At 47.3% G+C, this 22049-nt stretch overlaps 1 long non-coding RNA gene across 1 annotated transcript; it reads right to left on the bottom strand.

The window, feature by feature from the left end:
• Positions 1-4680: 4680 nt before the first annotated feature.
• On the bottom strand, positions 4681-8411 carry LOC137519572 (uncharacterized). Its single transcript, XR_011021015.1, has 2 exons — positions 8182-8411; positions 4681-4871 (listed from the first exon to the last, which is right to left on the bottom strand). It is a non-coding gene; the product is annotated as an uncharacterized lncRNA (long non-coding RNA).
• Positions 8412-22049: the final 13638 nt, after the last annotated feature.

The following is a 22049-nucleotide window of genomic DNA, read 5'->3' as shown; positions in this document are numbered from 1 at the left end:
ACTGGAGTTTCTTAACTCTTCCTGTACTGGAAACAATTAGACTGATGTATCTGATCTTAATGTTTTATTTCTTAGCTGTACTACACATACAAATCATAATATCATAATTTTTTTTTCGCTTCAGTGTCTCTTTAAGTGTGTAACTGTGGTTACCCACAATGCATCACCACTGAATATGCAAATGATCTCTTTATGTCCCTAAAGCCAGGCTTACATCCAGAATCGTTGGTTTATAGCAAGCCTATAGCTTTACATTTTACACAGCCACATCAACCCCACATGTAGACAGCCTGTTTCGGACTGTTTGGTCCTCCTCAGTGCATGGCAGAGATTGATATGGCTGTATCGGATAGTGCTTGGACCAGTACTACAGAATACCCAAGCAGCTCGGGGTGTGCTTTTTTTTTTCTTCTCTTCCTAATCCTTGCGTCTTTTCCTGCTTTTTTTCTCTCTTCCTCCTGCTCTTACGTAACTGACTGCTCTTCCTCCTATTTTTACTGCGTCATTTCCTTCTTTTTTTACATTCTCAGTCTCCTTTTCTGTCTTCTTCCTTTCAGTTTACCCAGTGGCGTATCTAGGGGGGTGCAGGCATGGCCCGTGCCATGGGCGCCACAGCATCATAGACGCCATGCCGCCATGTCACTCAGACCTCAGATCAGATTCTGTTATCGGGTACATGGCTAATTGATTTATATATGTAGGGCGCACTTGGCTTAGTGTTAGAAAAGAGGACAGAAAGGGAATAAGAGATCTTTCCAAAAAAGTAGCTTCAGCAATATCCCAAGCCAAAAAACACAGGCAACTATAAAACATGTAGGCGAGAAAGGATGTTGTTTTTAGAGGACAAGGGGGCTCTGTCCGGGATGGGAGCGCAATTTCAGTGTTTGCCATAGGCTCTATATTACCCAGATATGCCCCTGAGCTTGCTTTGTCTTTCCTCCTTCCTCTTTTTTTATGCCTTTTCCTGGTTGTTTTCTTTCCTTCTCTTCCCCACCCTCCCCCACCCATCATCTGCCTTTTCATTCTTTTCAACCTCCCCTCATCTTCCTTTCCTCCTTTCCATTATCATGTTCTCATTCTTTTTCATTATCATCTTCTCTTCCTCCTCTCCTCTTTTTTTTTTTTTAAGTTCTTCTATCCCTCTTCTCTGTTATAACCTATTAGGGGGAAATGTTGCAGGGGGCGAACCCCCCCAAGCACCTCCCCCGATCATAAACGTATCCACAGTGACCCGAGTAGAGTTATTCAAATTTATTGGGTCCAAAATCTCCAACAACTTAAAAAAGGGATAACAGTACCGTCACCATCGTCAAGAAAGTGCAACAGAGGATGTACCACCTACGGCAGCTGAAAAAGTTTGGCCTACCACAAAAATAAATGGTGCAGTTCTAAACTGCGATCATTGAATCCATCATGACCTCTTCTATGACTGTCTGGTTCAGCTCCTGCTCCGTACAAGAAGAGGTGAGACTTCAGCAGATTATCGATCAGCAGAAAGAATAAATGTAGCTTACGTTCCCTGCAGGACCTTTACGCCAGCAGGTGCAGAAAGAGAGCAACCAAGATTGCCTCTGACCCCCTTACCCTGCTATCTCCATCCTCCAGCTCTTGCCTTCAGGAGTGAGATACCGGTCAGTCGCAAGTAAGGGCCAGTGCACACCAAGAGTGCTTCTGAGCGCTTTTAAAAACGCTAGCGCTTTGAAAAGCGTTTGGCTAATGTATTAGAATGGGATGGAGCACACCAGAGCGATGTGATTTTTTTCCCCAAACGCAAACGCGGGGCCTGCAGCATTTCTGCTGATTTCTGAGATGAATTAGCCTCAATGGTAAGTATAGGAAAATGGAAAATCGTTCTGAAAAGCGCTAGATCAGAGCGAGTTTCCAAGCGTTTTTGTTACAGAAGCTGTTCAGTTACAGCTCTGCTGAAACAAAATATAAAAAACGCTACACCAAAACTCTCCAAAAATCACTAGGCATGATTAAAAAATCGCCAGGCACATGCCTAGAATCACCGAGAAAAATCACTTCAAACAGCGCTGAGCGTTTGCGATTACACTAGCGCGTTTTGGTGTGCACTGGCCCTAAAACTTCCAGGCAAAGGAACAGATTCATCCCTCAGGCGGTGGCCATGCTTAATGCACAACCACGCTAGATCTGCTAGGACTGGAAAGCATTACAGCACAGAACCGAAAATGTACACTTTTCACCATTTTCTATGACATTAACTTACATACTGTTAAAGCGGATCCGAGATGAAAAACTAACTGTAACAAGTAACTTGTCTATATATCTTATCTAAAGTTTAAATAGTTTACACAGCAAATCTAGCTGCAAACAGCTTCAATAGAATATGATTGATTATTCCTGTGCAGGGCCGGCCCTAGACTTTTTGCCGCCTGAGGAAAAAATGATTGCTGACGACCCGCCCCCCCCCCCCCCAGTGCGCTCCACTGACGTCCCATCCGGCAGCGCCGTCCACTTACAATACAGTGGGCAGAGTTGCAGGAAGTGACGTCAGTGGAGCGCACGCTGGATCGAGCGAGGAAGAGGTGAGTCCTCCCCGCCCACTGCCTCTTATGAGTTGCGCTTCTTATCTATTTAAGGCTGGAGGGGAGCGGAGGACAGGGGACCCAGGCGAGGGAGGGGGGGGGTCCGACCCCCCTCCCCGCCGCTAGGCCCAATACCCCCGTCCTGCCCGCTACCCCTCCAGCTGGGCGGCCGGTTTCCCGCACCCACCGATGGGCTGATGCCGCCCCTAGAATTTTGCCGCCTGAGGCAAAAGTTTCACCCCGCCTCATGAGCAGGCCGGCCCTGTTCCTGTGATACAATGACAGCAGCCATGTTGTTTGTAAACATTACACAGAGGCAGGCTTATCTGCATCTTTTGCAAAAAAAAAAACCTAATCCCCCCCCCTTTCCTCCTCCCTTCTGCCTCTGAAATCTCTGGCTAGCAATACCTCCCCCTCCTCCTGCCCAGACTGAGCTCCCATGAGCCCTTGCTACTGTCTGAAAGTGCCTTGGCTCTCTGAAAACCTGTGGGCGAGGCTTGTTTAGTTTATAGAGAATTAGAGTATTAAAACAAAAACAAAAAAAGTATTTGGCTTGAGGAATGCCCTATAAACAATAGGAAAGTAACACAATTATCCAATGTGTAAGGCCTCTTTCCCACCAAGACGTTGCGTTTTAGGGGACGTTATAGGTCGCATAACGTGCCCCTAATGCAACGCATGGTGGTGTTGGTGGAGGACGATACCTAGAGCTGCGTTATGCAGCTCTTGGTGCGCCTTTTTTTGTGCTATAGACTGTGGAGACCATGTGATCCGCATCACATGGTCCCGCCAGCCAATGAGTGGCGCTCCAGGAAGTAAACACTGCACGTCACACCGTGCAGTAAATATTAATTAGCCATGTGGCTGGCTGAGGAGGAGGAGGGGAGACCTACTCCTCCAACACTACTGAGCATGTGCAAGTAGTCTAACGTGGCTTAGCCGCATATAACGTACAGCATGCAGCACTTTAACCTGACTTGCAGCGTTACACTGTAACGCAACGTGGGCACTGTGAACAGTCCATTGATTTTTCATTACTGTGCGGTGGGCTGCGTTACTGGCTGCACTAACGTGTCCCACTGTGAAAGCAGCCTAAAAGTTTATCCCGGATCCACTTTAACTTGTGATTACTTGCTTACTTGTTCTTGTATTGTTTTTGTCTGTGTCTGTTAAAGGAGAACGGAAGTGAGAGGGATATGGAGGCTGCCATATTTATTTCCTTTTAGGCAATACCTGTTGCCTGGCTATCCTGCTGATTCTCTACCTCTGATACTTTTAGCCATAGACCACAGCCATATTGTCAGATCTGACAAGATTATCTCCATGCTTTTTTCTGGTGTTATTTGTGTGATACAGACACTACTGCAGCCAAATAGACCAGCAGGGCTGCCAGGCAACTGGTATTGTTTAAAAGGAAATAAATAGGGCAGCCTCCATATCACTCTCACTACAGTTGTCCTTTAAAGGGAACCAGAGATGAAGCACCCTCATGTATTTTACCATATATATCAGTGGGAACATTAGAGAAAACACCTACCTTGCTTTCTGTTTCATTCTGCACTGCACAGCTTGTTTCTAATCAGCCCTGATAAAATCCCTGACTGAGCATTCAGTCTGGCTTTGTTCAGGAATATTTATAGCTCAGTCTGTGTCCAAGCCTGCCCCCTGCTGGCTCTGCTCTGGAATCATTATAGCCGAGTCATAGTAGCAAAGCCAGACTGAATGCTCAGTTGGGGATTTTATCAGGGCTGATTAGAAACAAGCTGAGCAGTGCAGAATGAAACAGAGAGCAGGGTAGGTGTTTTCTCGAATGTTCCCACTGATATATATGGTAAAATACATGAGGGTGCTTCGTCTCTGGTTCACTTTAAGCAACTGCCAAGTCAAATTTCTTTGATGATTTAATAAACGAACATTGATTTTTATCGTATGGAAGGAGTGCAGAGGTTTCTGCTTGCCAAGTGAAATTCCTTGTAAGTGCAAACTTACAGTATTTGGCCGAATAAAATAAAATTGATTCTGATCAATACTTCAAATGTACAACATTTTTTGTTACTCTTATTCCCATCATCATAGATTGTTTTATTACCCCTGACAACAACTGATGAAAAGAATATACTCGTACGAATGCTTTATTATGTATATTTCTTTAATGTTGTTCCATGTATCAGATCGGGTGGTTTAGCCGTGAGCCCGAGGAAGCCAGTCTATGATGCACGCCAGGCAGCTCATACTGTACTGAGGAGTCGTAGGTCTCTTTTTCATGGGCCTGTCGGCTTTCACAGGTTTAGAAGCTTTCTGTAATTGTTCTTCATCCGGAATCTGCACAAAATAGCAAAAATCACTATACAAGGCAAAGAAAGAAAAAAAAGAAAGAAAAAGTTTTTAAAGGATACCCGAGGTGACATGTGACATGATGAGATAGACATGTGTATGTACAGTGCCAGGCACACTAATAACTATGCTGTGTTTCTTTTTTTCTTTCTCTGCCTGAAAGAGTTAAATATCAGGTATGTAAGTAGCTGACTCAGTCCTGACTCAGACAGGAAGTGACTAGAGTGTGACCCTCACTGATAAGAAATTCCAACTATAAAACATTTTTCTAGCAGAAAATGGCTTCTGAGAGCAGAAAACATATAAAAAGGGTCAATAGTTCATAGATTTTAGCTCTGGCATACTTCAATGAATGTGTCATTGAGCAAATTCAATAAAACAGTTAAAACGTAAAAAGTAGATTTAAACAAAATAAAACTGTGGAATATCTTAAAAAGACATTTTTAGTAGAAGGAAGATAGATACAATTGTTTATTTCATTAGTTTATTTTCACTTCGGGTGTCCTTTAAATGAACAATGATGTGATCGGTTTATAAAAGGGGAAGCATGGGAATTGGCAGTAACCTCGGTTTATTGTGCACAACCATTGTTCATTGTTCATATTTGGCATCTGAAAGATGCAGGACTGCCAAACCATTTGCATTGTTTAAAAGGAAATAAATATGTCAACCTCCATATTCCTTTTACCACAGGCGCCCTTTAATTTTTAAACAGATCAGTAGTAAGTGTTGTGGAAGATGTGAACATTGGTGAAAAATGTGTGCAAAGTGACCTCTAGAGGCAGCTAAAGGCATAACAAAGTAGTCTGCGAATACCAGTCCTAGCTATGCATGACATCATCTTCTTGTCTTCATTTTTAGAATAGACATAACAGGCAGGTGCCTAGGGTGACACATGTAGAAGGGGATAGGACTGAGCCAGTTTAGCTCAAGTTGGCTGAGGCGGCTGTTAACAATTCACTCAGCTGACAATCAGGCGTGTGTATGGCAGACGGCGATCCACGACCCCAAACACTCAAGCGATCTGCCAGGTGGATCTACTCAGCCCCAGCGACGCCGATACCCCCTGCCCATTCCATTGTTCGCGCCGCTCCCCCACGTGATGTCACGCAGGCATGCTTCACTTGTCATCCATCCGTCAGCCACAGCATAGCAACACAGCGCATTGTCAGTTACACAGCTGACACGCGTGTATGCAGCCCAACCCAGCAATGTTGCCCAAGGAGACCAGGTCCTGAACCCTGACCGGCAACATGGGGTGTTCCGAGTGTGCGTAGCCTTAGCACACTGTGCAAAGTGCTAGCTGCATGCAAAAAAAAAAAAGTGTGCAAATCGGCCCACCAGGGCCTGAGCAATCCTCCGCAGTGGCTTAGGCCGAGCTCAGCACGGGCTTACCGCCAGGGAGGTTAAGGGCTTATTCACACTACAAAAGCTTTTTAAAAACTCGTGATTTAAAAAAAGCTCTTGCTAATGCAATGCTATGGGGAATTTTTACAAAATCACATCTCTCCAGTGTAAACACACACATAGCATTATATTAGCAAGAGCTTTTAAAAATCATAAAACGCTTTAAAAAAAAAAAAAAAAGAGCAAATGCTGATAGTGTGAACAAGCCCTTAGGGCTAATTCACACTACAAGAGCTTTTCTAAGCGCTGGCGATTTTGCAAATCGCTCTAAAAGCGCTTGTGTGATGATTTCCTATGACAGTGTTCACATTTGACTGACTGACGTCAGGGAGTAAAAAATCTAAGCCGAAATCGCTCTGAAAATAACCTCATAAATCGCCAGAGCTTGCGATATCGCTGGTGATTTATAATGTAAACAAGGCCTAAAGGGAACTTGAAGTGAGAGGGGTATGGAGGCTGCCATATTTATTTCCTTTCAAACAATACCAGTTACCTGGCTGTCCTGCTTATCTTCTGCCTTGAATACTTGTAGCCATAGACCCTGAACAAGCATGCAGATCCGATTGGTACTGACTGAAGTGCGACAAGATTAGCAAAACGCTTGTTTCAGGTGTGTGATTCAGACACTACTGCAGCCAAATAGATCAGCAGGACTGCCAGGCAACTAGTATTGTTTAAAAGGTAATAAAAATGCGCATGGAGGAAAAACGTTTCAGCTATTTATTTAGGAAAGGGTTCTTTACAGTAAGAGTGATTAAGATTTTCTGGCTGAACTCTATGGACGTATGTCTTTTTTTCAACCTAAATAACTATGTAATATGGCAGCTTTCACATACATCTCACTTCAGGTTCCTGTTATGCAGTGATAGTGATGGTCACATCATCAAAACGTACTGTTTATTTTAATTTTATAATCATCATTTATAAGCAGCAAACCTTCAAAGAAAGGCAGAATTCTCATAAACATAATCCAAATAACTCCACACTTCTACAATACACCGGATATAGCTATGGATGAACATTTATATTTAACACTTTAAGCCAGGGGTCTCAAACTCGCGGCCCGCGGGCCATTTGCGGCCCTCGATACAATATTTTGTGGCCCTCGCCGGCTTCCTTATAGTTCGCTTCAGTGCTCCCAAGTAATCCGCCGCATCCCCAAGGATAAACGAGGGCTGCAGAGCCCCCAAATCGCCTGGGGAGCAATCCGCCGGCATTTCCTGGAAGGGGCAGAGCTTTCAGCTTCAGCTCTGCCCCTCCTGACGTCAATCGCCGCACGGATCGCCGCCTCTCCTCCGCCCCTCTCTGTGAAGGAAGAGTGAGAGGGGCGGGCAGAGGCGGCGATGCGCCGCAATTGTGAAATTCCTTATGCGGCCCAGCCTCATCCTGACTTTGCCTCCTGCGGCCCCCAGGTAAATTGAGTTTGAGACCCCTGCTTTAAAGGGTACCTGAGATGAGTAAAAAAAAAAGTTTTATACATACTTGGGGCTTCCTCCTTCAGGCAGGTCACTCCCTCGCCGTCCTCCTCCGTCACCTGGATCTTCTGGTAGGTGGGCTGGTAACTTCACCAGTCGTCACCAGTTGGCACAGGGGCAGTCCTTCGGCGCATCCCCCCCCCGTTGTGCTCCCGTGGCTGGGCACAGGTGCAGAACTCTCCTGGCGATGGGAGAGTGATGGGGTGCGCACGCATGCGCTGTAGGCCCCGACTTTACCAGGCCCCTACCGGAGAATCCAGGTGAGGGAGGAGGACAGCGAGGGAGTGATCAGCCTGAAGGGGGCTGGAGGAAGCCCCAGGTATCTATAAAACTTTTTTTTTTTGCTCATCTCAGGTTTACTTTAAGACCTATAAAATCACTACAAGTACTGAGGGACCCTCAGAAGAATGTATTACCAGTTGGTCGCTTCTGATGACATCATCACTCTCATTCTGTGACTTCACACCTCCAGTGGTGTCAGGAAGTGGAGCTGACAGGATGACGGTCATATGGAGAGATATTAGAGAGGAAATTAATATTAAGATGCCCATCTTCATGCCTTCCGATATCCAGATTCTGCGTTTCTGTCTACCTAGAGCTTTATCAGGTGATTTCCCAGCTGAAGAGTGTTCTTCCTCTCACAGGATGGTGAAATCACAGCAAACACTACAGCTGATGGAGACACACCTTTTAAAGATACACACGGCCTAAAATAAAAAGTGACTAGCCAACCCGCGTCGGAGCATACGCCGCATCTATCTATCTAATAGAGTACGTGCCTCAACCTTGAAGCAAGAAGAAGTAGGCTTTCCATGAGAAAATGTATGCGTGCTCAAACACCAAGTTTAACCCTAGCAAGTCTGGCTTTGCAAATCCGGCCTAATTGGCTATTCATGAGGCAATGCTCATGCAAATATGCATTTGCTTTCGCATGCCAAACTATGCAGGGTCAAAAAACCAATACTGCAAAGTGCTCTCTCGCTGCCTGGGAACCACAGCGGCACCCCGGAGGGGGAGGCTGGGTGGCGCAGCCGCCCCCCCCCCCCAAGCGTGGCCAGCGCTGGGGAGAGCCGACCGCACCCACCTCCTAATATTAAAAACAGCCGCTTACCTTAACGTCCATTGGGTTCTGCTACATGCGCATTAATTTTCTCATGGAAAGCATTTTGTGCAGTTTGTATCCTTTGGAGGCAGATGGTGGATGGCTTGCTCCGGTGGTGTGAACCCTGGAGTGAGTGCGCCTGTCCTCCCCCCCCCCCCCCCCTCTGGAGTGCTGTATGGGAGCCAGCCCTGAGCTCTAAAGCTCGGAGTGACCCATGCTTCTCTTCTTTCTCATGTGGTGCCCCCAAATTAATGCGCATGTAGCAGAACGCAATGGACGTTAAGGTAAGTGCCTGTTTTTAATATTGGGAGGTGGGTGCAGACGGCTCTCCCCGGCGCTGGCCACACTTGGGGGGGGCGTCCACGCCACCCAGCCTCCCCCTCCGGGGTGCCGCTGTGGTTTCCAGGCAGTGAGAGAGCCTGGGACCCTGCGGTCCCCCCAGTTGTATAAAAAGGGGGCATTGGGAATCCTCCCCGTGGCGCTCCTGGAGGCCTGGAGCACACCAAAAACTGCTAGCAGATCCGCAAAATGCTAGCAGATTTTGAAACGCTTTTTCTTATTTTTCTGTGGCATTTCACCTAGCATTTTGCGGTTTTGTAAAGCATTTTTGGTGTAGTAGATTTCATATATTGTTACAGTAAAGCTGTTACTGAACAGCTTCTGTAACAAAAACGCCTGCAAAACCGCTCTGAACTGCCGTTTTTCAGAGCAGTTTGCGTTTTTCCTATACTTTACATTGGAGGCAGAAACGCCTCCGCAATCCAAAAAATGCCTCACCTCGGGAGTATGCGTTTCAGCAAAACGCCTCCCGCTCTGGTGTGCACCAGCCCATTGAAATACATTACCCAAGCGTATCCGCAGCCGCAAGCGGATCGCAAAACGCTGCCGAACCGCTCTGGTGTGCACTAAGCCGGATAGTGCTAATGTAGCATGTAGCAAGGTGACTGCTTTGTGGTATTGGTTTGTGCATGCATTTGCATGAGCATTGCCTCATGAATAGCCAATTAGGCCAGATTTGCAATGTCAGACTTGCTAGGGTAAGGCCTCTTTTCCATGGACTGTGAATAGGCAGTGAAATGGCTCTCAAACTCTCACAACTGCTCACTGCTGCCTGGTAACTGCTCGCTGCTGCCTGGTAACTGCTTGCTGCTGCCTGGTAACTGCTTGCTGCTGCCTGGTAACTGCTTGCTGCTGCCTGGTAACTGCTTGTTGCTGCCTGGTAAATGCTTGTTGCTGCCTGGTATCTGCTCACTGCTGCCTGGTAACTGCTTGCTGCTGCCTGGTAACTGCTTGTTGCTGCCTGGTATCTGCTCACTGCTGCCTGGTAACTGCTTGCTGCTGCCTGGTAACTGCTTGTTGCTGCCTGGTATCTGCTCACTGCTGACTGATAACTGCTTGCTGCTGCCTGGTAACTGCTTGTTGCTGCCTGGTATCTGCTCACTGCTGCCTGGTAACTGCTTGCTGAGCACACAGCTCAACAGTCCGTGGAAAAGAGGCCTTAAACTTGGTGTTTGAGCAAGCATAAATTTTCTTATGCAAAGTACTTCTTCTTCTTGTTTGAAGGTTGAGGCACTTAGTCTATTATATATATAGATGTTCACTGTACCAGACTTGTTAAAGGGACCATGATGCCAGAATCTAGCCAGCGTAATGGAGGATGGCTAAGTGGCTAGCATTCTTGTTTTCCAGTGCTGGAGCTCCAGGTTCAAATCTCGAGACAATATCTCCATGGAGTTTGTATGTTGTCCCCATGTTTGCACGGGCTTGAAAAGTGCATATCTAAAAGTGTGTGTGAGATTGTTGCACTTATTGGTGATGGTGCTGTAGAAAAGTTGCCTCAGGGGCTGACTCTCTTTACATCAGTAATATTACCGCACTCAAAAAGGGCCTGTCCCTCCGAAAAAGGGACAGTTGGGAGCTATGAAGTACTGCGAGTTAAGCAATTAGCTTGAGAAGCGCGACCTTTGCCATGGTTATAATCCTTAGTGATGCTGTTACTGTAGCAATGGTCGCGATACTCGGGTACTGCAAGTCACACTAATCGTGTAACACGTGGTACTTGCAGGTGGAAATTAGGGTAATATTGTTGTGTGCTATGCGAGCACAGTAATATTACAGCTGTTTAGAGAGTCAACCGCTAAATCACCTACATGTTTCGTCCCGGAAGGGGCTTCGTCAGGGTGTATGTACAAGAAAAGCAGTGAGGGGTTTAATCCTTCAAACTGTGTAAGCTGTGTCTTTGGGCTTCAATGCATGATGTGAATGTTTACCCAAAACTATTGTGGAGTTTCCAGCACAAGCCTTAAAACACACTTGTACAGGATTCAAAACTAGGGATTCTAACTTACCTGGGGCTTCATCCAGCAACCTGTAGTCCATCAGGTCTCTCAACATGCTCTGGGTCCCCTCTGTTCTCCAGCTGTCAGCTCCTGTGACTGGAGCTCTATTTCGCTTGGATGGTCCAGTCAGCACGCGCTACCTGATCGCCAGGAGCATTCTGTGTATATGTGCAGTTCATTCTTTTGAGAGCTGCACATGCACAGATGCCTCCGAAGACAGGACTGGGATTGTGGAGTGCGCGGATAGGACCACACATGTGCAGTCATTGCAACTGGTGCTCTAGTCGCAGGACTGTAGAAGCTGCCAGCGGCTCAAAAGGACACCGTCAGGGGCGTAGCAATAGGGGGTGCAGCGGTAGCGACCGCATCGGGGCCCTTGGGCCAGAGGGGCCCCGAAGGGCCCTCCCTCAACTACAGTATTAGTTCTCTATTGGTCCTGTGCTGGTAATAATCACTTCTATATATACTTTGAATAGTGGTGATCATTAACAAGCTGTTCCCCATCCCCTTCTTGCACCTCTGACACTGTAGTTGCCATTGGCAGGTTTTGGTGCGCCGTATCAATTGTTATGTATAGAGTGCCTGGGGGGCCCCATTGTAAAACTCGCATCGGGGCCCACAGCTCCTTAGCTACGTCACTGGACACCGTGGGACCTGACACACCACGGGAGGCTGGAAGAAGCCCCAGGTAAGTAACCATCACTTTTTTCAGTTTAGTTCAGGTGTGTGCTTTAAGGGGACCTCTAGTGGAGTAGCTGTGGAAACCCATATTGCCACCAGCCACGCACATGTTCCCCAGGTGGCTATGGGACCCATGGATACTGCTTTGGTGATTCCTACAGCACTGCTTGAAAAGGATCTTGGAATTCTCTGGGCCATGCAGATGCTTCCCACTACTGAGGCAAGTATATAACTTTTCTATCTAGGTTCATAGAACAAGTGCGACCATCATAATATTCATACCCATAACAAGTGTAGCCACAAAAACACCTGATCTGTAGAATAGATCCCTTTATTGGAGAGAGTGTAGTAGTAGTAGTTGAGGCCCTCGTACAGCTCTGGGCCCCCTGCAGTTGTAGGTGCTGCTCCCCTGTAGTTACGCCCCTGGTACCTTGTACTACTAGTGTGGACCCTCTCATTTTTTTCCTGTACTGTGAGTAGGGATGAGCAGAAATTACACCTATGCACAATTACGCATCGTAATTCCCATTTACGCATCGTAATCGTAATGCGAAATTTCAGGGAAAAGCGTAATTCATTTTCTATGCAATTGTCGGCATTCGTAATTATGCATGAATTTATACGTAATTTACGCGTAATTTCGTGCCGACTTTGGCAGTGAATAGCACAGACCCCATACATGCTATTGCCACCAAGATTGCTACGTATTTGAGAAGGAGAATATCGGGTACAAGTAAAACATCAGTTTTCAAAAAGACTTTGTAGTGTTTGAGAAAATCTATTTTAAAAATACAAAGAAAAACGTTTTTTAAACTGTCACCTTTTGAGTTCAAAAACCATTTTTCTTTGCATTTTTAAAATCGATTATCTGAAAAACTAGCAGGTATCAATAGCATGTATTGCTATTCACCGCCAAATTTGGCACAAAATTACGCGTAAAGTCATGCGTAATTGCGAATGCTTATACAAAGTCAATTGAATTAATGAATTGTAACCATGTATATGCGTAAATGCAAAAATGTACGCATAATGTTGCACAGGGCTGGATTTACAGCTCCGGAGCCTATAGGCACATACCCTCCGGCGCCCTAATCCCCGCCCCTTAACAGGCCACACCCCCTTTGTTTTTGAAATGTAGGCTGATACTAGCAGGAGTCAGTGGTGGTAGGTGGGTGGAAGAGTGCGGCAGGTAGGTATAGAGTGCGCAGTAAATAGTCAGTGGGGGTAGAAAAGTGGGAGAGTGCATTGGGTAGGTACAGAGATCTCAGAGGGAAGTCAACTGGGGTAGATAAGTGGGAGAGTGCAGCAAGTAGGCATAGAGAGCAGAGAAAGGAGTCAGTGGGATTAGCGAAGTGGGAGAGTGCAGCAGGTAGGTGTAGAGGGCACAGAGAGGAGTCAGTGGGGGTAGGCAGGTGGGAGAGTGCTACAGGTCGGTGTAGAGGGCACAGAGAGGGGTCAGTGGGGGTAGGCAGGTGGGAGAGTGCTACAGGTCGGTGTAGAGGGCACAGAGAGGGGTCAGTGGGGGTAGGTAGGTGGGAGAGTGCAGCAGGTAGGTGTAGAGTGCACAGAGAGGAGTCACTGGGGGTAGGTAGGTAGGTGAGAGAGCGAAGCAGGTAGGTACAGAGAGAGGATGCAGTGGGAGTAGGTAGGTGGGAGAGTGCAGTAGGTCGGTGTAGAGGGCACAGAGAGGAGTCAGTGGGGGTAGGTAGGTGGGAGAGTGCAGCAGGTAGCTACAGAGTGCAGAGAGAGGATGCAGTGGGAGTAGGTAGGTGGGAGAATGCTACAGGTCAGTGTAGAGTGCACAGAGAAGAGTCAGTGGGGGTAGGTAGGTGGGAGAGTGCAACAAGTAGCTACAGAGAGAGGATGCAGTGGGAGTAGGTAGGTGAGAGAGTGCTACAAGTCGGTGTAGAGTGCACAGAGAAGAGTCAGTGGGGGTAGGTAGGTGGGAGAGTGCAACAAGTAGGTGGGAGAGTGCAACAAGTAGCTACAGAGAGAGGAGTAGGTAGGTGAGAGAGTGCTACAAGTCGGTGTAGAGTGCACAGAGAGGAGTCAGTGGGGGTAGGTAGGTGGGAGAGTGCAGTAGGTAGGTACAGAGAGAGGATGCAGTGGGAGTAGGTAGGTGGGAGAGTGCAGTAGGTAGGTACAGAGAGAGGATGCAGTGGGGGTAGGTAGGTGGGAGAGTGCAGCAGGTAGCTACAGAGTGCAGAGAGAGGATGCAGTGGGAGTAGGTAGGTGGGAGAATGCTACAGGTCAGTGTAGAGTGCACAGAGAGGAGTCAGTGGGGGTAGGTAGGTGGGAGAGTGCAACAAGTAGCTACAGAGAGAGGATGCAGTGGGAGTAGGTAGGTGAGAGAGTGCTACAAGTCGGTGTAGAGTGCACAGAGAGGAGTCAGTGGGGGTAGGTAGGTGGGAGAGTGCAGTAGGTAGGTACAGAGAGAGGATGCAGTGGGAGTAGGTAGGTGGGAGAGTGCAGTAGGTGGGTGTGGAGGGCACAGAGAGGAGTTAGTGGGGGTAGGTAGGTGGGAGAGTGTAGTAGGTAGGTATAAAGATCAGAGAGAGGAGTCAGTGGGGGTAGGTAAGTGGGAGAACACAGCAGGTAGGTATAAAGCAGAGAGAGGAGTCAGTGGGGGTAGGTTGGTAGGTAGGTGGGAGAGCAAGGTAGCAACAGCATAATAACCTTTAAAAAAACCATTTTGTAACAGCTGATACAAATCCTGCAATAAATCTGCAGTTTGTCTACTTCCTGCTTTCATGGAAGTAGACATATTGTTATCGCTGCCATGGTACCCAGCTGAAACAGAGGAGAGATCAATTTACTATTAAGCACAGATGACAGAGAATTAGACAGGCTAAACTCTCTTAACACTTACAGGGTCCTTCTGTCCTGTAAGAGTTCAGGTCACTGTGCCGGAGTTCATTCAGGTCCACTGACAGCGGCGGTGTTGGAGTGGGCGGGGTTCCGGGTGGAGGGGCGGACTTGCGGCAGATTCAAATTCTTCTTCTCCCAATTGCCCCGAGGATCCAGATAGCGGCTGAGGGGGACTCGGTGGGCAGAAGAAGGACTCAGAGGATGGAGAAGGACAGCCGGATCTGAAGGAGCAGTGGCGGCAGGTTCCAGCAGCGGCGGCGGCATCAGCAGCGAGCAGCACATTTCATAGGATGCTCACCGGGGTTGACGTCACTCAGCAGCGCCCGCTGCGTCCCCTCCACGGTCACACACTGTAACCATGGCGAGGACGCAGGGGGCGCTGCTGAGTGACGTCAATGCTGGACACCAGGAGCCGATAAGCATCCTTTCACCCGTGCCGCTTGCTGCTGCCGGGGGATGGAGCCGCTCGCCATCGCTGCCGCTGGTATAGAGGGTGGGAAGGAGGGAGAGAGAAAGAGAAGGAAGCACTTTTGGTGGCCAGTGAGCCACCCGCCCCTTACAAATGGCTCCGCCTCTAGGCACGTGCCTATAGTGCCTATTGGTAAATCCGTCCCTGATGTTGCATAATCGTAATTAGCTGATTCCGATCCTCACTGACGTTGAATGACTATATTAACCTTCGGGGTCATCGCACCTCTGCTGGGTGTGCGTTCTACTCTCTCCTCCTCTCCTCCTTCATAAACATTCACAAACCAGTCAGTCTGAAACCTACCAGAGGGAATTTTAATCCCTTTAGTAAACATCCTGGGGACAGCGGATTAACCGTAATGTCGTTCCTACTCATTGGTTTATACATCTTCAATCCACGGCTGCTGATAGATTTATTGCATAAGATGGTGTCCCCGATGGCTATAAAATAGCTTTTGCATTCTTTGTGAAATACTTGTTATGAATGCAGAGGTGGAGCCAAAAGAGAAAAAAAAAAATCATAAAAAAGTGTAGTTTTTTTTTGTAAGGACAACGCATTCAGGCTGAGTTCACATATGACATAGCGTGAAAAGGGAGCGTTTTATGCAGGTGCGTGTGCGATTTTGTAATGCGTTTTCAATGCGTTTTGCATCTGCAAATCGCAGGTGCGATTTTACTGCACTTGTATGCGTTTTTGGTGCGTTTAGGTGCGTTTGCAGTCTGTTAAGTGAAAAAGCATTTGCGTTTCTATGCGTATTGCATGCATTTGATTGTGTTTTTTTTCCTGCGTTTTATACAAAATAATCAGGAAGTAAAGAGGAAGCGGAAATACATCATCACAATTGACAAACCAAAAACCGCATAAAACAACGCATGTAAAACGCTATGCATATACGTCACCATAGACTATCATTATGTGCGTTTTGGCAGCGAGCTTGCATAGTATGCAACAAAACCAGCGTTCACGAAATGCATACTTTAAATCGCAGGTCTCCGCATCTTTTTCTGCATCCCATAGACTAACATTGTTGCATAAAATGCAACGTTTTACGCAATGCTAGCGTTTCTGCTATGTGTGCATCCGTACACTATTAGATGTTTTATTAATCATGATTGTAATGTGCTTACGAATTTGTGCAATTTTCATGATTATGATGGTAATGGAAAAATCGTAGTCACGAATAATTATTACGACTATGCACAATTACAATCGTTTTTGTGATTTTGTCACTACTAACAATTTCATAATTGCAAGTATTTTTCAGGGCAAATTTTCATGTAAAACACAAAACTACGATTTTGTGTTAGCCGTAATTTCCTGTAACACAAATGTAAACATGAAATTATGATTTCACGCAAAATTACGACACAAGATTACGAGTCGCAAAATTAGGAATTACAAATTTTCTGGTAATTATGAATTACAATTTCGTGTTGCAATTACAAATTTTGTGTGGTAATTATAAACAAAAAAAAACAAAACACAAACGTTTGTCTCATCACCAGTTTTTATATCGATCGCCCAAAAGATTTGATATTTTTATATAATATATAATAAAAATATAATGAAATATTTATATAATAAAAATCTTTAGAACCAAGGACACATGCAACTGATATGAAACACTTTTATGTTGATCACTAATAGGCTGGTTAAAAAAACCTTCTTTTTCCAATGGAGATGAGCACTATTGGGGGAGGGGGGTGGTTTGGAGTGGGCAGTCATGACACCCAAGCAACATTCTCATAGGTTATGGAAAGTCCAAACGCTCTATTATCCCCCTAGACACATATACACTGCACCTAGTGGGAGCCCCAGTGAGGAGCATCTGGAGAGATGGCTCAGTGAGGAACACATAGAAGGAACACCAGTGAAGAGCATCTCAAAAGAGGACCCAGTGAGGAGCACCTAGTGTCAGTCCCCGTGAGGAGCATCTGCAGGGAGGACTCAGTAAGGACTAAGGAGGACAGCCGCAGTGTCAGAGAAGTGTAAGCAGGGGAGGGGACAGCCATAGTGTCAGAGAGGTGTGAGCAGGGGAGGAGACAGCTGCAGTGTCAGATCGGTTTAAGCAGGGGAGGGGACAGCTGCAGTGTCAGAGAGGTGTAAGCAGGGGAGGGGACAGCTGCAGTGTCAGAGAGGTGTAAGCAGGGGAGGGGACAGCTGCAGTGTCAGAGAGGTGTAAGCAGGGGAGGGGACAAGCTGCAGTGTCAAAGAGGTGTAAGCAGGGGAGGGGACAGCTGCAGTGTCAGAGAGGTGTAAGCAGGGGAGGAGACAGCCTCAGTGTCAGAGGTATAAGCAGGGGAGGGGGCAGCCAGAGTGTCAGAAAGGTGTAAGCAGAGGAGGGGGCAGCTGCAGTGGCAGAGAGGTGTAAGCAGGGGAGGGGACAGCTGCCATGTCAGAGAGGTGTAAGCAGGGGAGAGGACAGCTGCAGTGTCAGATCGGTTTAAGCAGGGGAGGGGACAGCTGCAGTGTCAGAGAGGTGTAAGCAGGGGAGGGGTCAGCTGCAGTGTCAGAGAGGTGTAAGCAGGGGAGGGGACAGCTGCAGTGTCAGAGAGGTGTAAGCAGGGGAGGGGACAGCTGTAGTGTCAGAGAGGTGTAAGCAGGGGAAGGGACAGCTGCAGTGTCAGAGAGGTGTAAGCAGGGGAGGGGACATCTCAAAAGAGGACCCAGTGAGGAGCACCTAGTGTCAGTCCCCGTGAGGAGCATCTGCAGGGAGGACTCAGTAAGGACTAAGGAGGACAGCCGCAGTGTCAGAGAAGTGTAAGCAGGGGAGGGGACAACCATAGTGTCAGAGAGGTGTGAGCAGGGGAGGAGACAGCTGCAGTGTCAGATCGGTTTAAGCAGGGGAGGGGACAGCTGCAGTGTCAGAGAGGTGTAAGCAGGGGAGGGGACAGCTGCAGTGTCAGAGAGGTGTAAGCAGGGGAGGGGACAGCTGCAGTGTCAGAGAGGTGTAAGCAGGGGAGGGGACAAGCTGCAGTGTCAAAGAGGTGTAAGCAGGGGAGGGGACAGCTGCAGTGTCAGAGAGGTGTAAGCAGGGGAGGAGACAGCCTCAGTGTCAGAGGTATAAGCAGGGAAGGGGGCAGCCAGAGTATCAGAAAGGTGTAAGCAGAGGAGGGGGCAGCTGCAGTGGCAGAGAGGTGTAAGCAGGGGAGGGGACAGCTGCCATGTCAGAGAGGTGCAAGCAGGGGAGAGGACAGCTGCAGTGTCAGATCGGTTTAAGCAGGGGAGGGGACAGCTGCAGTGTCAGAGAGGTGTAAGCAGGGGAGGGGACAGCTGTAGTGTCAGAGAGGTGTAAGCAGGGGAGGGGTCAGCTGCAGTGTCAGAGAGGTGTAAGCAGGGGAGGGGACAGCTGCAGTGTCAGAGAGGTGTAAGCAGGGGAGGGGACAACTGTAGTGTCAGAGAGGTGTAAGCAGGGGAAGGGACAGCTGCAGTGTCAGAGAGGTGTAAGCAGGGGAGGGGACATATCAAAAGAGGACCCAGTGAGGAGCACCTAGTGTCAGTCCCCGTGAGGAGCATCTGCAGGGAGGACTCAGTAAGGACTAAGGAGGACAGCCGCAGTGTCAGAGAAGTGTAAGCAGGGGAGGGGACAGCCATAGTGTCAGAGAGGTGTGAGCAGGGGAGGAGACAGCTGCAGTGTCAGATCGGTTTAAGCAGGGGAGGGGACAGCTGCAGTGTCAGAGAGGTGTAAGCAGGGGAGGGGACAGCTGCAGTGTCAGAGAGGTGTAAGCAGGGGAGGAGACAGCCTCAGTGGCAGAGGTATAAGCAGGGAAGGGGGCAGCCAGAGTGTCAGAAAGGTGTAAGCAGAGGAGGGGGCAGCTGCAGTGGCAGAGAGGTGTAAGCAGGGGAGGGGACAGCTGCCATGTCAGAGAGGTGTAAGCAGGGGAGAGGACAGCTGCAGTGGCAGATCGGTTTAAGCAGGGGAGGGGACAGCTGCAGTGTCAGAGAGGTGTAAGCAGGGGAGGGGTCAGCTGCAGTGTCAGAGAGGTGTAAGCAGGGGAGGGGACAGCTGCAGTGTCAGAGAGGTGTAAGCAGGGGAGGGGACAGCTGTAGTGTCAGAGAGGTGTAAGCAGGGGAGGGGACAGCTGTAGTGTCAGAGAGGTGTAAGCAGGGGAGGGGACAGCTGTAGTGTCAGAGAGGTGTAAGCAGGGGAGGGGACAGCTGCAGTGTCAGAGCGGCGCGGCGCTAACTTAAAGCTTTGGCAGTGCTAACTACTTAGCACAGTAGCTAGCACGCCCAAAGCTTTTAGGGGTGGTAACTAGGTTAGCACTGCTTTGTGAATCGAGCCCATAGTGTAATAGGCTCTGTTCTCCTGGTGTTAAGGTGCCTATTAACAGTACAATATTTTTTATCAGATCCAATCTTTGATTAAATTTGCAGGATCGAAAATCATCGGAAGGTAGTTATTGATTTGCATAAACCGGATGATTAGGGCACTTTCTCCCCTCAGATATGATTGCAAAATCCCACATTCCTATCAATTAAATTTTCTATTGGTATAGATCATACAATCATTTTACATCAATTTTATCCACATACTGTGTGCTATTTAGTACAATTCTATAGTAAAAATTTGATAGAAAGATTGCATCTGATATTGTATCGTTAATGGGCACCATTAGTACCAGTAAGATTGCTGTGCGCTGCCTGACTGTGGAAGGTTTACGGGTATTTCGTGCATCAGGCCACATGTGCGTTTTCGTAGTTCACCAACTTTATATTGCTGTGGAACAACACATGTTTTTCACATGCGAAATCTTCCTGACAAACACACAAAGAAACACACAGGAAACTAGTGTGCAGGTGGAAGCGTGTCCTATGAGGTGAGGTCTCGGAATCCAGCCACTGCAGGGATTTCTCACCGTAAAACCCACTATGCTTTGCAAATTGAGTATCATAGCTGTTATTTTAAATAAAGTTATGTTAATAATTTAAAACAGTTACAAAAACCAGACTGTAAACTTGTCTTAAATCCAAAAAAACATTTAATCTTGTTAATATTGTAATGCAGACCAGAGAGTCAGACAATTAAGTAAAATACAATCAAACAACTAGATGATCCAAAGTCTCAGAAATCTGTTATGCTGCAGGAATGGACCAAAACCTTGAGCACCAAATGTATTACTAGAGGTCCTCCCACTCCCATTGGAGGTTTTATTCACTGTGTATTGTGTCAGCAGTAGATGGGAAAACAGCCTATTGTGGTCTGGAAACGGAAGCTCGAAGCTGGGTGGTAACTGAGGCCTGGTTTATACTTTTTTCGACCCTTCGGCCAACTGTCTTGCAATCCCTCTTCCATGTGCAGCAGCCCCCCTCCCATTCTGTGTACAGCCCCCTCTATCACATGTTGCTCCCCTCCATTCATAGCCTGTCCTTTCCATTTGCAGCTTCCTCTTCCATATGCAGCAATCTTGTCTCTCACATCCAGCCCCTCCATTAGGCAACAGCCTCCCAAGACCCGGGCCATTGTGGTTTTTCCACAAATCTGGTCCTGGATAACTCATACTAGCAAACTTCTAAAACAAGATCATTCTTGGTGGACAGCTGCTTCCATATGAACTGAACCATGTAGTCTGGGCGACGTGAGGACAGAGCACAGAGATGGAGTATCTGTGGCATCCTCCAGGGGGCAGTAAGGAGAAATCACATGCGTCAATTGTTTGGTGTCGGAAGCATGCTCACTACGCATGGCAAACATCGCGTCCTGGTATCTTGTCCTTCCATTGGCGGCTTCAACTTCCTGTCACTACCAACTTCTGCTTTTAACTGAAAAAAATGAAAACAATTGATAAAGTACCTTTGGGAGGATTCAGTAACATTGATAAAAATGACTGTACATTATAGTCACGTGAAAGAAATAACAGTTTCTAACTGATATCCTATGTTGGTTTTCATATCTGCTTCTTCCATGGTCTGGATAACACCTGTGTATTGTGTATTCTGGACCTAAGTATCGGTTATTCTCAGCATGTGTGGAGGCGGTTTATTCTCTGGTTTTATTAATGAGATCTGGCTAAGAAGAAAAACTCCTACCCCGGGGCACATTTGTTAGCATATGCAACAGCTTTCATGCTTAGACTGGATGTATGCAAAATGGTCACAAGAAGGCACTGTGCATTTTTTTAAACATTAACGTGTTATGTGCTATTCTGCAACTCTGCTCTATTGTACAGTATCCGTAGTTTCAGGTGCTGCACATCTCGTATCTTTACAGCATAGACAATTTCCTTCAGATGACCCCAAAGATAAAAGTCTAAGGGGGTCAGATCAGGAGACCTTGGGGGGGGGGGGGGGGGGGGGGGGGGGGGGCATTCAACTGGCCCACGATGACCAATCCACTTTCCAGGAAACCATTCATCTAGGAATGCTCGGACCTGACACCCATAATGTGGTGGTGCACCATCTTGCTGGAAAAACTCAGGGAACGTGCCAGCTTCAGTGCATAAAGAGGGAAACACATCACCATGTAGCAATTTCACATATCCAGTGGCCTTGAGGTTTTCATTGATGAAGAATGGCCCCACTAGCTTTGTACCCCATATACCACACCGTCATCTGAAGGCAATTGTCTATGCTGTGAAGATACGAGATATGCAGCACCTGAAACTACGGATACTGGAAGCCTGTGCTAGCATTTCTCCTGCGGTGTTGCTATTAGTGTGTGAAGAGTGGGAGAAGAGGGTTGCATTGACAATCCAACACAATGGGCAGCACATTGAACACATTTTATAAGTGGTCAGAAACTTGTAAATAACTCATGAACGATTAAAGTTACATTAAAACCAAGCACACCATTGTTTTTCTTGTGACATTCCCAATAAGTCTGAT

The sequence above is a fragment of the Hyperolius riggenbachi genome, chromosome 5 (assembly GCF_040937935.1).
Source record: "Hyperolius riggenbachi isolate aHypRig1 chromosome 5, aHypRig1.pri, whole genome shotgun sequence".
NCBI lineage: Eukaryota > Metazoa > Chordata > Amphibia > Anura > Hyperoliidae > Hyperolius > Hyperolius riggenbachi.
The sequence above is the reverse complement of the archived record's forward strand: the minus strand, read 5'-3'. Positions and strand labels throughout refer to the sequence as shown.